Raw genomic sequence first — 16,498 nt, forward strand, 5'->3', positions numbered from 1 at the left:
TCCATGGTGACAGACAGCGGGGATCTAAAACCAGAGATTGATCACAGACGAGCCCTGGCAGCATCTGCTCTGCAGTCTCGCTGGAAACCACTCTGGCGGCACCAGACCATCTCACGCATGACGAAACTCCAGATTTACAAATTACCCGTACTCTCCATCCTGCTGTATGGCTCAGAAACGTGGATCCTGAACGACACTCTGGCCACAAGAATCGATGGCTTTGATAGCAGGGCTCTGAGAACCATCGAGAACATCAGGTGGCCCCAGCGAGTTTCCAATGAAGTGCTCAGAGCCTGCACAGGCCAGCCCCGAGCTTCTTCCTTGGTCGCACAACGCCGCACCTGCTGGCTGGGCCATGTCCTTCATCTACCCCCAGAACATCCGACACGAGCCATTCTCCAGTTCGACCCAAAGGCCTCAGGCTGGAGACGACCTCGAGGGAAACCCCGCACCCGATGGCTCGACGTCGTTGCGGGCGACCTCCAACAACACGGAGTTGCTGTGGGGGATGCTGTGGAGAGCAGCTGGCACAAGATCGCCAGCAATGGAGAAATCTGGTTCATCTGGTCGGCTCAACGCACTGGGACGGGATGCCCTGACCCTCGCTGGAGCACTAAGTAAGTAAGTAAGTAAGTAAGTAAGAAAGTAAGTAAGTAAGTAAGTAAGTAAGTAAGTAAGTAAGTAAGTAAGTAAGTAAGCAAGTAAGCAAGTAAGTAAGTAAGTAAGTAAGTAAGTTTTATTGAGCTTTGATGCATCTGGAAAGAGTTCAAGTTACATCTTTTTAGAGTTTACTGTACTGCAGCAGATGCAGACAAAAGAACACAGAAACAATGTAGAAACATTAATGGGAAAGGCCAAACTGTGGTCTTTGCTGCCAATGCTTTTGCTTCATAATGACAGTATCCTTCTGTTTGAAGATTTCCTGTCTTCAGCAGAGGTGTCAAATATATTTCAGTTCAGAGGCAATAAATAGCCAATTTCCCCGATACCCCTGGTATCGAGTTTGCATGTTCTCTCTGGGCATGTGTGGGTTTTCAAACAGAAATATGCACGAGTTGGACTGGTCCCTCCCTCTAAACTGAACATGGATTTAAATGCGAGTGTGGAAAATGAATATATCAATGGAAACTATTTCCATCCAAGTAAGTTATTCTAAAAAAAGAAATAAATAAATAACCCTATTGGATGCAAATTCTCCGACATGACTCTTAACAAACCTCATTCCTCACCAAGTAATCATTCAGGGTTTACTTCAACTTCATTTAAATGATCTGATCTCTTTTTTATTTTTGAATGAAGTCTATTCTATCATGTGTCGATGCTGCTGAAAATGTGAATTTCCCCAGGGGGGATGTATAACATTATCAATTTATCTTTTTGCTGATGTTGCGAGTGAATTTCCCCACTGTGGGATTAATAAACTATAATCTCATCTGTCTGTCAATCCATCCACCCATTAATACCAAAACTGTGCAAGCTGAAGCTGCACCAGTCCACCGAACACCTCGAGATGGAGCGTAAACCCAAACAGTTTATTCTTGGAGAAAAATTAACTCATATCTCAAATGTTAAAATTTTTTTTCTGTACCGGGTGCAGTGGGGCGTTACAATAGTAAAAAATTTTGATCTCTCCAAAAACTGTTTGGGAAATATTGATATAGTTTTTTGTTTCTTTATTGGTTTATTGAAAGGTTTCAATTACTGATTAAACAAAGAGCAACACTGTTTGCAGTTTGTACAATATTTGCAATACAGACTAATTTTGACAGACAAATGTCCAATAAAACCACTCTGCCAGTCGTGCCAGGCTCAGTTTGATACCCATGCCCTAAATTCTGTTTATCTGAGGAAGGGGGGCGCTCAGACCCCCTCCCTAAACCAGTGACATCCGCCCATGTTTGTTCCTGAACGCAACACAACCAGCCTTCCAGCCGCGCAACATCCCGTCATGAATATTTCGCAGCACCTTGCGGGCGAAAACGCACGCGCATTAAAAGGAGTATTCCTGTCGAAATCCCGCCGGGACACGCGCGGGTCCTTGGGGCTGGACAGCCCGCTTTGCTTGTAGCACACGGTCCTTTACTCAGAATTAAGTCCGCTCCGGTGGAGCTGAGTGCGCGTCTTGTCCCCGCCCCCCTCCGACAAGACAGCATCCATCCTCATGGGCTCGCACGCTGCGTGATCCACATCGCAAACCGAGAGAGAGAGAGGGAGGGAGGGAGAGAGAGAGAGGGAGAGAGCTGGCTTTGGCTGAGTCCGATGGAGCGGTAGTAGTACGCGTAGTAGTGGGGGTAGCAGCGCGCGAGCTTCGTCATTTCGCCCCCTTTCTGCCACCTCTCACCACCCCTGTTCAATGGAGTCGCCTTTTCTCTGGATTTATGCTTCATCCCACCTCGGTAAGTGCGCGCCGTGCGCCCCCCCGCAGGAGCCCCGGAGAGGGGAGGAAACCGGAGGAGACGGGAGTGTGTGAAGCTATTGTCTGTTGCTGAGGCAAGTTAGGACCTCAATCAAGTGTGAACGCAGGAGCCTGGTTGGATGGAAACGCGTCCTGACACCTCGTGCGGGCTTTTTTTCAGTGGCTTCTCGGTGTCCGTGTGTGGATAAAGGCGATTTAATGCTCGCGTGGTGAAATCGATGTCGGTATTTAGACAGACACCTGTCTCTACCAGCAACAGTGACCTCCCTCCGGTGCGTATTTACGCACATGCAGATCTGCTTCCTGCATGTGATCGCCTCCCCCTTTGTTGTGTTTCCACCGTTAATTAGGGCGAGTTAAGGTTTGTGCATATGTGTCGCCACCGTTGCCGGGCAAAAATGTGTTTCCAGTCCAGTCAAAAAAAAAAAAAAAAAAAAAAAAAAAAAAAGCCCATTTCCCCGCCCCCCAACATCAGAGGCTGGCTATTGCTTCTCCGGCAGCCCCCCCTCTTTTTAGACGCTGCACGGCGCGGCTGACGCCTTTCAGATCGCCGGATGACTGAGATCCCATGCTTATTGGAAGCACTGATGAGCGATGGAGGGTAACCTTGAGATGAATTCAGTGCAGCATGTGCCATCATCCTCTTTTGATTGCCTCCTCTGTCATAATTTTCAGGGGGAGAAATGGCATGGGTGTATGTGCAGCCTTGGCCTTTAGCTGGATATAATGCATGGATCCTCCTCATTTCTTCTGATTGTTTCAATTATAAATAGAGTGGAGGCTTGTTTAATATTGTTGGACGTGTAAATATGCATGTATCAGCACAATAGAGCAGTTTATTATTAGCTTCAATGAGTCTAAAAGGAAATCTGACCTGTTTGTACTCTATCATAAGAAAAATGTACTGATAATATTACACTAGTTGTCATTTTCAGCTCGTGGGGAATGAGACCAAACAGTTGCTGCATCCTCAGTGTTGCAGAAGTCAGTGATCTGCAAATAAAGACATTTAATGGTCAGTGCTGCCTTTCTGCATGCAGTCACATGCTGATTCCTCCTCATGTCCCTTTTAGTTTAGACGCTTAAAATAAGAGTGTCTCCCACCCAGAGGGGTGCGTGTCCTCTCTGATCGCCTCGTACTGCATTATTTTAGCTGTTAAAAGGTGGATTCATGCTTGTGTATCTCTTATATCTGGCGTTATTCAGCCAGACAGATGGCAGGTGGCTGGGCACCAGGTGAGCCCTTCCCTGCCTGTCAGCAGGATGCATGGAGAGCGAGACATCTTGGCACATACGTGCATATACATGTTCTTATCGCTGTGCACACTGAATGCATGCAAACGTCTGCACATGCGTGCACGTGCACCGGGTTCCTCGAAGGTTATAAAGATTGTCTTCTCCTCATGGATGCACACGAGTTCCTTAAACAGTCGGTTATGTTTGATGGCAATATATGATTCGAAGTTGGGAGTTTTGCCATCAGGGATCAGAGTCTCGAGGAAAAGAGTGGAAACATCACTGTGACGCTTGATTCTCTGCAGATGTGGTTTTCTTTCCTGGAAACGTTGGTCATTTCTACACCACTCAGATAAAGCAACAAGCTGAGGTCACAATGGCATAATTTGCCAGGCGATGACTGACTGTGGTGATCTGGGCCATAACATCAGCGTTGGGAACCGTTCTGACGTCAGGCGACATCGCCTCACACTCATCATTTATATGTCTCGTGTCACCTTTTCATCAGCTTTATGAACAATTACTGCTGCAATCGTGAAACAATTCTAGATCTAATGATATAAAAACGTAGCTTTGTAACAATTCAGGTTTTCCTCTGCGATGTTAAAATGGGTTGCCACGATTTAAAAAAAAAAAAGACTGGAGATCATTTCACAAACTGTGAAACTCGCAGCAGCAAAATATGCTTACATTTATTATTCCACGGGGTGCCTTTGTTAGTGCTTACTCATAATACGTTATATTTACTGCAGATACATTATCCCCCAGATTATAATTGGTTTGATGTTACATTTATTCAATAATCTATGATGAACACAGTGCGAGACTGGATGATGTTTAACCCTCTTTTGCCTGATTTTATATTTACTATATTCACACTGTATGGATTTATTTTGATTTTTTGACTGCAGAAACATCAAAAATGGAAATGAGTGTTTCTTCCCCTTTTCCAAGGTAACCTTTCCTTACATTGGTTGTATTTGAAGATTGGTTTGTGTTTTTGCTCTGATTAAGTCGTGTAGCAGTCTTCTAAATGTAAATCCACTCTTCGAAGTTTCTGTGAACTATGGCCCTGTGTAAATGACGCTTCAGGTCAAAGCGCTTCCTTTTTCAAACGATATTCGTTTACGTGAAAATTGCAGAATTGCTGAAAATGATGTAGTTAGCATGTTGAGTCACTAGTTGGTGCTGTTGGTTGTTTTGGGAATGAAACCAGACACGTGAGTAGAGAACAGTACGCCATAAACTTTAAAAACAGTAACACAGACATTCAGGTAGCAGCATTTCAGAAAAGTTGCTTCTTCCCTTGTTTCTGTGTAGATGCAGTCGAAGTGTTTTTGAACAGTTCCACCTTGGGGAGCGAGTTTTCAGTGGCTTGGAGCACTGTTGTCTTGTAAATGGACAACCAAAACACAACAAAAGTTTCCCGTTTTTATTTGAAAACGTCATGTAAAGAGACGATCTTCTGGAAGGTGTGAAGTTATCGACTATGCAAACTGTTTCTCATTGTCATTTCATTAAAAAGCACATTTTCAGAACTGAACAAGACACCTTCATTTGCATCAAGCAGAAAGTTGCCAACTCTTGTTGAAAACTGTATCATCTATGGTATGTTTTTGATGGAGTTCACATATTGTTGTGCCCAGTGATTAAAGGCTACAGGTTCGTCTCATAACCCTGTTCTGAGTCAGTTTTGGCCTCAACACTCATCAATTACACAGTTTGAGCTGCTGTTGTAACATCATGCATCATGACTCAGCTCATTTCTCTTAGTCATGCAGCAAGCTGTTTGTTGTGGCGTTTTTTGTTATTTTGCATTGCCTTTTGCCTCTTTGTTGGAGTTTTACCTTCCAGAATAGACATATTCAATGTAATTGTCCTCTTTTGGGTTACTGTAGTCGCAGCTCCGCCTGCAGCACGATGCACTGCAGAGAGCTCTGCTGCCAGGTTCCTGCGCCGGCCACGATGTTGCAGCTACAAATCTGCCTGCCTTATCATCCCGGATCTCCAGGTGAAGGACAAGGAGGGGGCCGCCAGCCCGCCCGCCCTCCCGCAGCGGCCCGTGAGATCTGTCCGAAAAAATGAAATTCCACTCGGCTGGATGCTCTCTGCGGCGAGCGATAAATCAAAACACACACACACACACACACACGTGAAATTCAGCGAGCGGGTGCTCGGAGAAACCAGGCGCACCTGTGTTAACTTGTTTCTCTCGCTCGGCTCTTTTCATCAAATTATGTAAATCCATGCTGTTTCGCCACTTCTTGCTGTTTTTCCTTCAGCGGCCAACACGAGTGTGGATTGAAAAAAAAAAAAAAAGAAAAAGAAGCAGTGCTGTTTGGCTGGATGAACTAATTCTTCCCGGACTCGAGCAGATGACTTTCATTGTTGAAACACACACACAGACACACACACACACACACCAGATGAGCAGATTGTGGTGAGGCTGCAGAAAGCGATGACCTTTGAACCCACGTCTGACGCCGTGCGTCTTCTGCTCCCGACACTGGGGACAGCCTATCGATTCCATGCGATCACACACACATCGTATGTGCACAGACTGTCACGTGCACACGCGTCCCGGTGCAATGTTGACAGGTATTTGATTACCGCCGCGTGTGTCTGGAAGGCGGCGTCATTAGCGGCGTTGGGGGCGTCCTGATTGGACTATAGATCTGTCACTGTCATGTCTCTGGGGAACGATTGGCCTCGGGGTGAGATAAATCCTGCTTCTCCACCAGGTGATTGAAGCTGCTCATTTATATTTTAAAGTATAAACCCAGCAAGAAAAGTTTATGGTGCAATAAAATGTATTTGGCGGTAATTTTCTCAGCAGTTGTTTTTACCTCCTCCCACAATATTTAGTTTTTCCTGTTCAACTTTAATATTTCAGAACACCAGTGTTTATGATTTGTGCACATTTCTGTTTTTTTTTTACAAAGGTAAGAAAAATAAAAGCTCAAAAAGAAGATCCTGCACAACAGGCTGCATAATGTAGATGTGTTATTCATCTCAGCGTCAGCTGTAGTTTTATTAAACTTCCAGACATAATTACAGCCGCTGTGTTGTACCGTCTGTATGAGCTGTCAGAGTGCAGGTAACCACAACTCACCTGAAAGTTCCCCATCCGTACTGGGCTCTCTCAAACTTAATGGCTTCCAGTGTTTTACTGAGAACCGAGCTCAGAACGCCGGCTGTTTGATTTTTTTTTTTTTTTCTTTAACAGCCTACAGCTTCACCTAGCAGCCATGATATAGAGGCGCAGAGCACGTCTCAGCTGCATTTTTGTGTGTGTACTATGTGCTGGCTGCCCATTCACTCTCTCTCTCTCACACGCACACAAACACATCTACCGCTGTCACTATTCTATTCAACAAACAGTGTAGAATAATAACAGCACAGCAGCCGGCAAACATTGTGAAACGAGAATTGTAGTACTTTTCACGTTTCACATATTTTGCAGCAAAAAACACAGTTTAAAGAGCTCTTTATAGTCTTAACATCCTGCTGGCATGTAATTGAGACCATCCTGGAGGGCTGGACGATATATTTGAGTATTGAATTGGATTTTGGAAAATACATTATCGTTTGTATTGCTGTGTTTGTCGCTTTTTTGCATTAAAATGTTAGTTTTAAGAGCCGCCCCAGCCTCGCCGTGCACTCACGGCTGCTCACATCTCAAGTTTGCAGGCAGAAGCAACGCAGCGACGGACAAAGAAGAGGAGGAAGTGGTGATTTCACTCATCTGACATTGAGCAGAAAAAAAAAAATAGAGGTCTGCAGAGAATGCTAAAATCATGTTTCGACCAAAAGTTCGAGCAGGACAAATTCCAGGAGCTCCGGGGCTGTGCGCCTGTGATGTCCCGAATGCTTTCTGTCAATGTCGCCTCTGCCTCAGAAAAACACTTTGAATGTTCAGGGAAACGTGAACACACCGAGATGAATATTTAACACGGTGCACGCTTTAATCATGTATAGATTAATACTAGGAGTAAATTTCCGTGCGTTACTGTATCCTCTCACACTGGCTTCTCATTGATTTTCATGACACAAAGCGCCATAAAGTTTAATGGGACTCAGAGAGGTCACTGACCTTTAAATGCGAATGTTTCAGGTCAAGTCAGATGAGCCTAAAGCTGCGTCAAATACAGGGTTCATGGGCCAAAAACGGGACGCCAGAGGGCCCAGTTTGCCCTTTAGATGACTGCGCACATGCAACTCGTTGAATTACTATTGCATTTTTAGTTGCAACTGCATTTCACTGTATTTTGCACCAGGATGGATCAGTTTAAATTGGAATGATGTTGAAGTTGTACTTCTTTTGAAGATAGTGTCTATTTTGCAGTTTCTGTGTGAGTTTTCTAGATTGGGTTTCTATTTGCGTGTGTTCCTGTTGTTGCTGCGTTTTATTTTTTTCTTCCTTCTAATGAATTGGAATGAAACGCTCATGTCAGTCATGTTATCACCTGATTTGTGTGAATTGTCAGAGTTAGGAGTAGGACGGCAGTGTCACAAAGATCATACATTTGTGATATATTCTGCTGTTTAAGGGGAAAAACAGTTCTGAAAAAGAATTGGGAAAAGGTTGACAAATTGAAACAAAGTCACGGTAAGGTGCGACTGCACTTTTGGAAAAATAAGTGATCCGCTACAACATCAGGAGGAGTTCAGGAGGAGACTGACATTAATCTCTCTCCTGTCAGAGGTGCTGATGAACCACTTGGTGGGTGATGCCAGTCAGGTTCATTTTGCAGACCTCATAGAACTACAGAGGCCGTTTTCCTTCGAGGTTTTCAAGTATTGGTCATTTGCTGCTCACACTGCTGTGGCTGCTTTAACAATTTATCCTGATTCACTGAGATCCTGAGTGAAGTGTGCCAAACTGCATGCTCGTGCAAATCGATGGCACTTTCAGTTTGTGTGTTTTTCAGGTGATTTATGGGGAATCACCCCCCGAGCCCACGAATCAGCAACACATTGCCCAAAGGAGCCGTCGCAAAACATGTTGAACAGTAAACAGTTGAACAGTAAATAGTAAAGCTGAATGTTATGTTATTAAGCCTCATGACAATGTTATGAATGTTTCCACATTTTAAAGTGTTTAGGTGTTTTTAATGACATTTTTGCCGTTTAATCACATGTTCTTACGGTTGAAGCTTTTTTTTTATCTATTTAAAGGTAAACTGGAGGATCCTTAGAACCAATCAGAATTGTATGGTTCCAACTCGTAATTGGGCAGTCATAATGCCAATCAATGTGGGAACGTGTTTGCGTGATGACATATCATATGCCATATGCCAGTCATAATGCCAATCAATGTGGGAACGTGTTTGCGTGATGACATATCATATCGAGTCGCCGCCTCTGTGCGCGCTCTCGTTTCGAGCCGCTCATTCAGAAGCGCCTTGCTCCTCCCGGCGCCTCCGAAGATGGCTAGCCACAAAAAAAGAACATTGTTTGAGATGGCAGAGGATAGAAGAAAGGCCATAGAAAAGAAGGACAAAACGCGTGTTTTACTCGGAGATTCCTGTACGAGGTGGCGGACATTCAAAACACAAAAGGGATTTAGGGCTGATCCCGACGTGGCGAAGTTTCTGCTGGACAGGTAACATGCCTATTATCCCATTCAAATGTGTTTCTGTTGCATAAACACGTAAGACACTACTTTACGGATCGTATTCTTATGTATGATTGGAAAAAGAGTCCGACATGATTACAAATGTGTTTTAATCCTATGCGGAAAGACGATGCTCCAGCTGCGCGGATGTAAACAAACTGACATGCGGCTGACGTGCGCGCTTCTGACAGTCCTCATGCGGAGGGAGCCGCGCATGCGCAGTGCTCCAAAAATGGCAAATCGGCCATGTTGTACGAAATCGGCGGAGAATCCTCGATTATGCCTATACCTTACCTAACTGTTTTACCTTTTTCAGCCATTTTTTAAACTCCAATATACAACTGCTTTTAGGTCTTGCAAAAAATTGAAAATCTTGGTGAATTTTATTGACGGAGTGTTACTGCAAATAAATCTAAATTCAGCAGTTTAAAAAGAGCAGCATGGGACAACATTATAAATAGAAAGTATCTCATAATTACATCTTCAAATGACGGTGGTGAACCGGCTGAGAAAATCCCAGCATCCCTGCTGAAAGCGCAACCATCAGATGTATTTAATTAAGCACTGTGCGTTGATCCATTAGCATAAACTCTGAGCAATTCTAGAACACACGCCTGATATAAAGGGAACCTCCCATAAAGTATAGTCTGTCAGACCATGAGCTGCTGCTGTGACTCTTATATGGAAAAACATTACCTGGGAGTCATGCGCTTTATGCACATGTGCAGAAGAACTATTTACTCCAGCTGTGGTGCACAAGGAAAAAAACAAACAAACCCTGCTGCAGACTAATGATGACTTGTGACACTCTTTGTAAAAGTTAAATTTCATGTTGCACCTTCATTGCTCCCTCAGTCTGCTTTAACTAGCAGATGTCTCGCTCTTTGTGCAGCATGATAAAAGCGCCGCTGACGTTTTATGTCTGTTCATACATGTATTAAATCCTCGAAGCGAATTACAGGCTGCTCCTAGAATGAACCGATTGGAGGAATGATGAGCAGCTACAGTTGCACCGTACCGTCACAGAGCGGAGGAATCTCGGAAGGGAGAAGATTTCTTTATCTCCGGTCAGGGGGGACTGCGAAGTGATGGCTCTGATTGCAGCGATGAAAAATAACTGAACACTCCAGAGATCAAGAGCTTGTTTGATCTAAATATAGAGTGAAGTCTTGAGATGTTACGCAGCACTGAGAGAGAGATGGGGGAAGTAAAAAAAAAAAAAAAAAAACCTGCACGGTTTTACTGTGCATTCAATACACAGCGCATTAAAAACAAACACACACTGAAGAAGCCTTGGAGCTCTCTTGCAAAGAAATACATTTCCCCCCAACTTCTAAATTTACATCTATGCATATGCAAATTTACCTAAAGCACTTTCGCTTGTTTACTAATGACATTTGTTGGTATGTAAAGCAACAACTGCTTCTCCTGGAGATTAATACACTGCATATATTTACACAGTAATTTACAGTGCAATGCACGAAAATACAGAACTTTATAATGAAATCCAGTTTAGCCTTAAATGTGTTGATGTCAATTAGAAATGAGTAGGAGCTGATTGTATCAGTTATATCAGTTGAAGGTTGTGACAACTTTGCTTCATCAAGACAAACAAGCAGGAGGGTGAAACTTGGGCCAGCTGTAAGAAAAACAAAACACTGCAGTGTGTGAGAGCACAGACCAGTGTTTTCTGGCTTTTTGTGTCAGTGTGGCGACATCTGAAGAAGGCATTGAACACCCTCTCAGATCTGCTCTGCAGTTTTCTCCATCCCTGACTTCTCTTCATCTCATTGTTAAAGAACACACTTCCAGGGAAGGGTTTTTTTTTTTTCCTTCTGCCTCAAAAAATTCAGATTTTTTTCCAAACGGACTTTCCTGATCTTCTTTTTCTCTCAACTCTCAACGTCTGATCCTCTGATCAACGTCCTACTTCTTCTGCCATCTGACATTCTTCCCTCCGCTCTGGATCTCTTTCTCATCAAACATCGGTGTGAATTCTTCCTCTGATGTGAATTAAGACGCATCCCTGCTTGTCCAAATATTTCTGTGTCAACAGCAGGCCTCGGGGCGCTTCTTAATTATGCTTTGGCAATATTTTCTTTGCTCACTTTGTTTATTAAATTTGTAGTAATTGCGAGTGGGAATAGCTTTGGTAATTGAATGTATTTTGTTGAAATTGTGACTTTCAGAATTAATGAAGTAGAAGCTGTGGAACATCCTCTGCAAAGAAAACATTTATTGTATGTATATAAACCGAAAACCCTAAAAATAATTCTCCATGTGTACCGATGGGAGGTGTGATAAGTAGAGGCACTGAGAACTGTGACTGTCAGTCAGTAGAGTAACGCTTTATAAAACCGGTTTTATCTCCCAGAAGAAATAACAAAAGTTTTTTCCTCCTCCAAATGAACCAGCGGCTTAAATTTATCCTCCCTTTCATCCTATATCTTCCTTCCTCTTTCGTCTCTTCTGTCCCTTGATGTTTCTCACTCTATCTTCTCTGAGTCGGTGTGTTGTCCCGTGGTTAGTTCTGGGACATGAGAGGAACGACGATGCCTTTACTGACTGTGTGAGACTGTGAAGGTCTGGAAGGAAATCTCATCGATGTGAAGACGGTGGTTTAATGGAGGACCGAGGCCTTTAGACTCAGGCGATGACTGATGGTTTGTTAGCAGGGTAATAATTATGATTCTCGACAGCTTTAAAAAAGATGGATTGATTTCCCAGGAAGCACTTCTAAGTGAGCTTCAAGGGGAAGATTGAAAACAGACTATTTATAGCATTAAAGATGCTCAGTTGGCGAGAGAGTCAGCCACGGGACATCTCTGTTTGTGGACGCGGTTGTAGACTCAGCAGAGAGGAAGAGCAGAATGAGACATGCTGCGGCTCGTCGTGAAGCGTTTTCAGAAACAGTTTCAGAAAAAAGATTGCTGGAAGAGGTATTTAAAAATGACTGATCAGGATCAGAGGATCAGAGTTCACTCCTCTCATCTGTTAGATTTTTATTGAAGATTTAGTAAAAAGCGCCAGAAGAGCTGAAGATCAAATCCCAAAGGAAGATCTGTTTGTTTGGGGGAAAAAAAGTTGTTACTAATCAAGGATGTCAACTGAACAAGCTCTGTCTAAAAAATCTCAGGCCCTCCAAATTGGCATTTTTCTTCATGCATCTTTTTAATATCTTTGACCAGTCTTGAATAAGATGCAAACAATGTGTCGTCCCTTGAATAAAACGATCTATACTGCTTGATCCAGGTCAGGGTTGCAGGGCTCTGGAGCTTTTTTAAACATGTCTCAGAAAATACTGATCGAAACAAGTGCCATATTAAAATATCGTGAGGAAATTATTGGGATGAAAGTGAGTAACTTTCCTGGATTCCTGCTTTTGTGCTTGTGTTCTTGCCAATTATTGGAACTCAAAACTCTAAATCGCAGAAATTTGCTGGAGATGATGCTGAGAATTTTACCTTAACGTTACCTTCTGACGTCTGGGGATTGTATTCTTCAAAAGTCACGAAAATGATTTATTCATGATGATTTTCTTATGTATTACAACAACCAGAAAACTAACAGAAATCTTTTCTTTTCCTCCTGCAGCATGCTAACAGCAACATTAAACTCATTAGATCCAAAAAGTCCAGGAATGAATTTCAATAAATTCCAGCTTAATGCTGCAGGCTTAACAACTGTCAGCGGTTGTTTTTTTTCCATGGTTGTATCTGTAGCAGCTTAAGAATGACACATTGTTGTGTGAAGCAGTTTTTAATTCCTTGTTTGTAAAAGCTCAGAGTTGAAACGTCCAAATAATCTGCTTTAACGGAGCGATTTAAGCAGATTGGCAAGTAGTTTTTATTGGAAACAACTGAAAAGAACGCTCCATATAAAAACTCAGATAAAAAACAGACTTCTCCTTTCTGTGAAGTTGCATTTTACCTTTCAATTTTCAGTTGTGCTGACATGGTTCAGGTCAGAAGTGCAGTGAATTCACAGGGTTTCCTTCTGCAGTGATTTCAAATCTCTGCCTTCAGCCTAAAACGTGTGAGATTCCTTAGACTTTGACAACCAGATGTGTCTTTGTTCCAGCGCAGAGAGAAATGCCACTTTGAGGCCACACCGGCAGAATGCCGACCGCGATAACACAAGATAATATCTGTTTTTCACGCGCCCGGCTTCCGACTCTCGGCTCCCTCTGTCATTGTGACGGCTCAGTTCCATTCAGGCGGCCGTCTCGGTCTGGCAGAGCAACTCAGCCGCAGACCAGGAGATGGTCAATCAGATATGATATTTCAAGGCTCGATCTTTCACTGTCAGCCCGGGACGTCTCCGAAAGAGCAGAGCAGCCGCGTCTAGACAAAGTCATCACAGCCGAGCGGCTGAGCTGAGGATGTGCTGATGAGTCCTGACAGGGCCTGTGGGCCACTGGTTTGATGAGCCCGCCTCCGGGAAGACGATCCGATCACCTTTCATCCAGCTGTAACGAAGTGACTCTAAAAAATCGGAAGAAAAGAGCGGTCTTCGGTTGTGATCTTCGCGACGGCGTTTGAAGTCATAATTTCCTGAGGCGCTGCAAAAAGAGGGATCATGTTAAAGCTTTTCCTTGGTTCAATTGTTGGGCGCTGCGAGGCTGTTCCAGTCAGTGAGAAATAAATGAATGTGGTGTAAACTCCCTGACACTGACTGCGGCGCCCTTAAATTTTTTGATTCGGATCATCTGTCACGGAGCCCAGGGTAAAATCATCATGTTTACAGTCCAACTGTCGCTACTTTATTTATTTCTTTATTTTTTAAAATTTATTCCCTCTGTTCTGCCGCCCACAGAACATCACAACATAAAAGCTCTGGCACCACAGTTTTTAAGGCTCTCTGAAAATAAAACGTGTCTCAGAAGATTTAAGGTTTTGGGAACTCTCGAAGCATTGAAATTACAATAATAAGAAGCTAATTCCAAATGCTTCTACTCTTTGGGCAGCCATGGGTTTAAACACTTTTGTGTCGGAAATTGCTGCAGCAAGAAAAATGAGAGTGCGTTTTCTCTTGAAAACAGAACAGAGACTGCATCTGTGTCGAATATTTGATGCTGTGAACCACATTTCACGATGAAAACAGTCTTTTAAACTTTCAGGGCGACAATAAAATGCTAGTCTGAGTCTATGTAGAAAGAAAAGAGATCTATAAATAAATCACTCTATTAATTGTATATTAAAACAATGGTGGTGATGGTGGTCGTACTGAAAAAAGAGTAACAATGAAGAGACCGGTTCGATTTCGTGGTTGATGTATGAGTTTGATATTGATGTTGAAGGAACTTGACGTTTCAGTATTTTCTGCTTCTTTTCATTCCAAAATTGACCCTTGAATCTATATATTTTTTTGTAAAGGAGTACTTTTTTGCCAAAAAAATATTTCAACAATTCAAATTTGACTTAACAGTTTCTCTTTCTTTGCAGAAGAGAGACACTTTTTAATTGTGGAAAAAGACTCTTTAAAGGGATACTTCAACATTTTGTCAAATTGGCCCATTTAGCGCAATTCTTTAGTCATTTGGAACAGCATACTTACTTTTTTTGTGAGGGCGAGCTATTGTTTATTCAGAGGTGAGTCGGGGAAGGTTTTCGGGACGGACACAATGGAAGTGAATGGTATTTTTGCTTCCCCTCGTCAAACTCATCATATACACAATCCAACAACCCCAAAACACTTTGGTGGACAAGTTAAAATCCGCACATTCACTACGCTGTGAAATATTAATGCAAAATTACGAGATTGAGTTGTTTATGCGAAGATTGCTAAGACGGAACTACTTACTAAATATGGCGTCTGGGCGTAGTGATTTCAAAAGAAAAAGCAGTTCCCGGTATTTGCTTCAGTGTCATAACGCTACAATATTATTTTGGTGTTCCACAGCGTAGTGAATGTGCGGATTTTAACTTGTCCACCAAAGTGTTTTGGGGTTGTTGGATTGTGTATTTGATGAGTTTGACGAGGGGAACCAAAAATACCATTCACTTCCATTGTCCCGAAAACAACAGCTCGCCCTCACAAAAAAAGTAAGTATGCTGTTCCAAATGACTAAGGAATTGCGCTAAATGGGCCAATTTGACAAAATGTTGAAGTATCCCTTTAACTGGTGTTAAACAGGCCGTGGGTGAAATGCTTCACTAGTTGTTTTTGTTACTTTGTGAATAATTAGTCTTAAATGATTGTCCTGCCTGACCTCTTCCTTCTGTTGGGTTTTTTGATTGTTGGAAACATAACTGTCTTTTGATTAAACCTTTAACTTGTTGTAGTTCTTCTATGTTCAGCCATACATTCTGCATTTCCAGCTGTGCTGCACATTATAACTGATGTTGCAAAGTTCCAAATATAAAGTCATGCATTTTTAATGCCAGTGTGTTTGGAAAGCCGTGCACCCTGTTGCTCATTACTACTGCATGCATGCATTGGGAGTTATTCAGCAGATTACACCAAGGCATCAAATACAAATCAGATTCAACAAAGAGATGGGAAGAAATCACATCTGGCTGGATTAAACGTTTCCCTTTGACTGGCTCAATAAAAACGTGGTTCAGTGGAGGAAGCTGCAGGAATTCTGAATAATTTAACTTCTCTCAGTTGCTGTGAGGAAATTTGTATGAAAGACATCATATATTGGCATATCGGATACAGAAGAGTGTTACTGTGATAAGTGCTTCCATTATTACACAGCGCTTCTTTTGACCATTTGAGTGAACAGTTTGCTGCTTCTCTACCCGCTTTTAATCACGGAAGTCACCGTGTGCTGGAGACACTCGGATTGTTTTTGTGATAAGTAGCGTCTTTGACTTTTTGAGCTGTGCTACTGAGACATATATTCGGTGGAAACCTCAGTTGAACCTCACCTGACAGCTCTCCGCCGCCGGTGTGTCCTTGAAAAGAGGGTATTGAGTTGCAGCGCAGCGGCTAGTGGGTTCCCGAGTCGCTGGGCCGTCAAAAAAAAATCCATAAAGCTTTTACCGGCCCTGTCTGGCTCTACTGAACCCTCTCTGTGTGACTGTCACTCAAGAATGAAGGAGTGCTTTTTCCTGCACTGGTACACCCGTATGAGTGAACTTTTACTGGCTCGGTGTAAAGTTTCAGTTTTATTGACCCCCTCTTGCAGGTGTATGAGATGTAATCGTGCTGTTACCTGATTTGAAATAGTTTAAGCGGTTTCACGTGATCACAGACATGTTTGTTTGCTGAAGCTGCAAAGC

At 42.9% G+C, this 16,498-nt stretch overlaps 1 protein-coding gene across 3 annotated transcripts in view; it reads left to right on the top strand.

Annotated features, from left to right (window-relative positions):
- The first annotated feature begins 2,220 nt into the window (after window positions 1–2,220).
- The window catches only part of plppr1 (phospholipid phosphatase related 1), a 48,182-nt gene continuing 33,904 nt past the window's right edge, over window positions 2,221–16,498 (top strand). Inside the window, exon 1 of one of the 3 annotated variants that reach the window (XM_030084382.1) lies at window positions 2,221–2,396. The gene's annotated coding sequence lies outside the window, so the exon portion shown is untranslated. Of the gene's footprint in view, window positions 2,397–2,931; window positions 3,018–16,498 lie in introns of those variants that run through there. The other 2 variants (XM_030084379.1, XM_030084381.1) reach the window with 2 other exon arrangements.

Source organism: Salarias fasciatus, assembly GCF_902148845.1.
Source record: "Salarias fasciatus chromosome 7 unlocalized genomic scaffold, fSalaFa1.1 super_scaffold_4, whole genome shotgun sequence".
NCBI lineage: Eukaryota > Metazoa > Chordata > Actinopteri > Blenniiformes > Blenniidae > Salarias > Salarias fasciatus.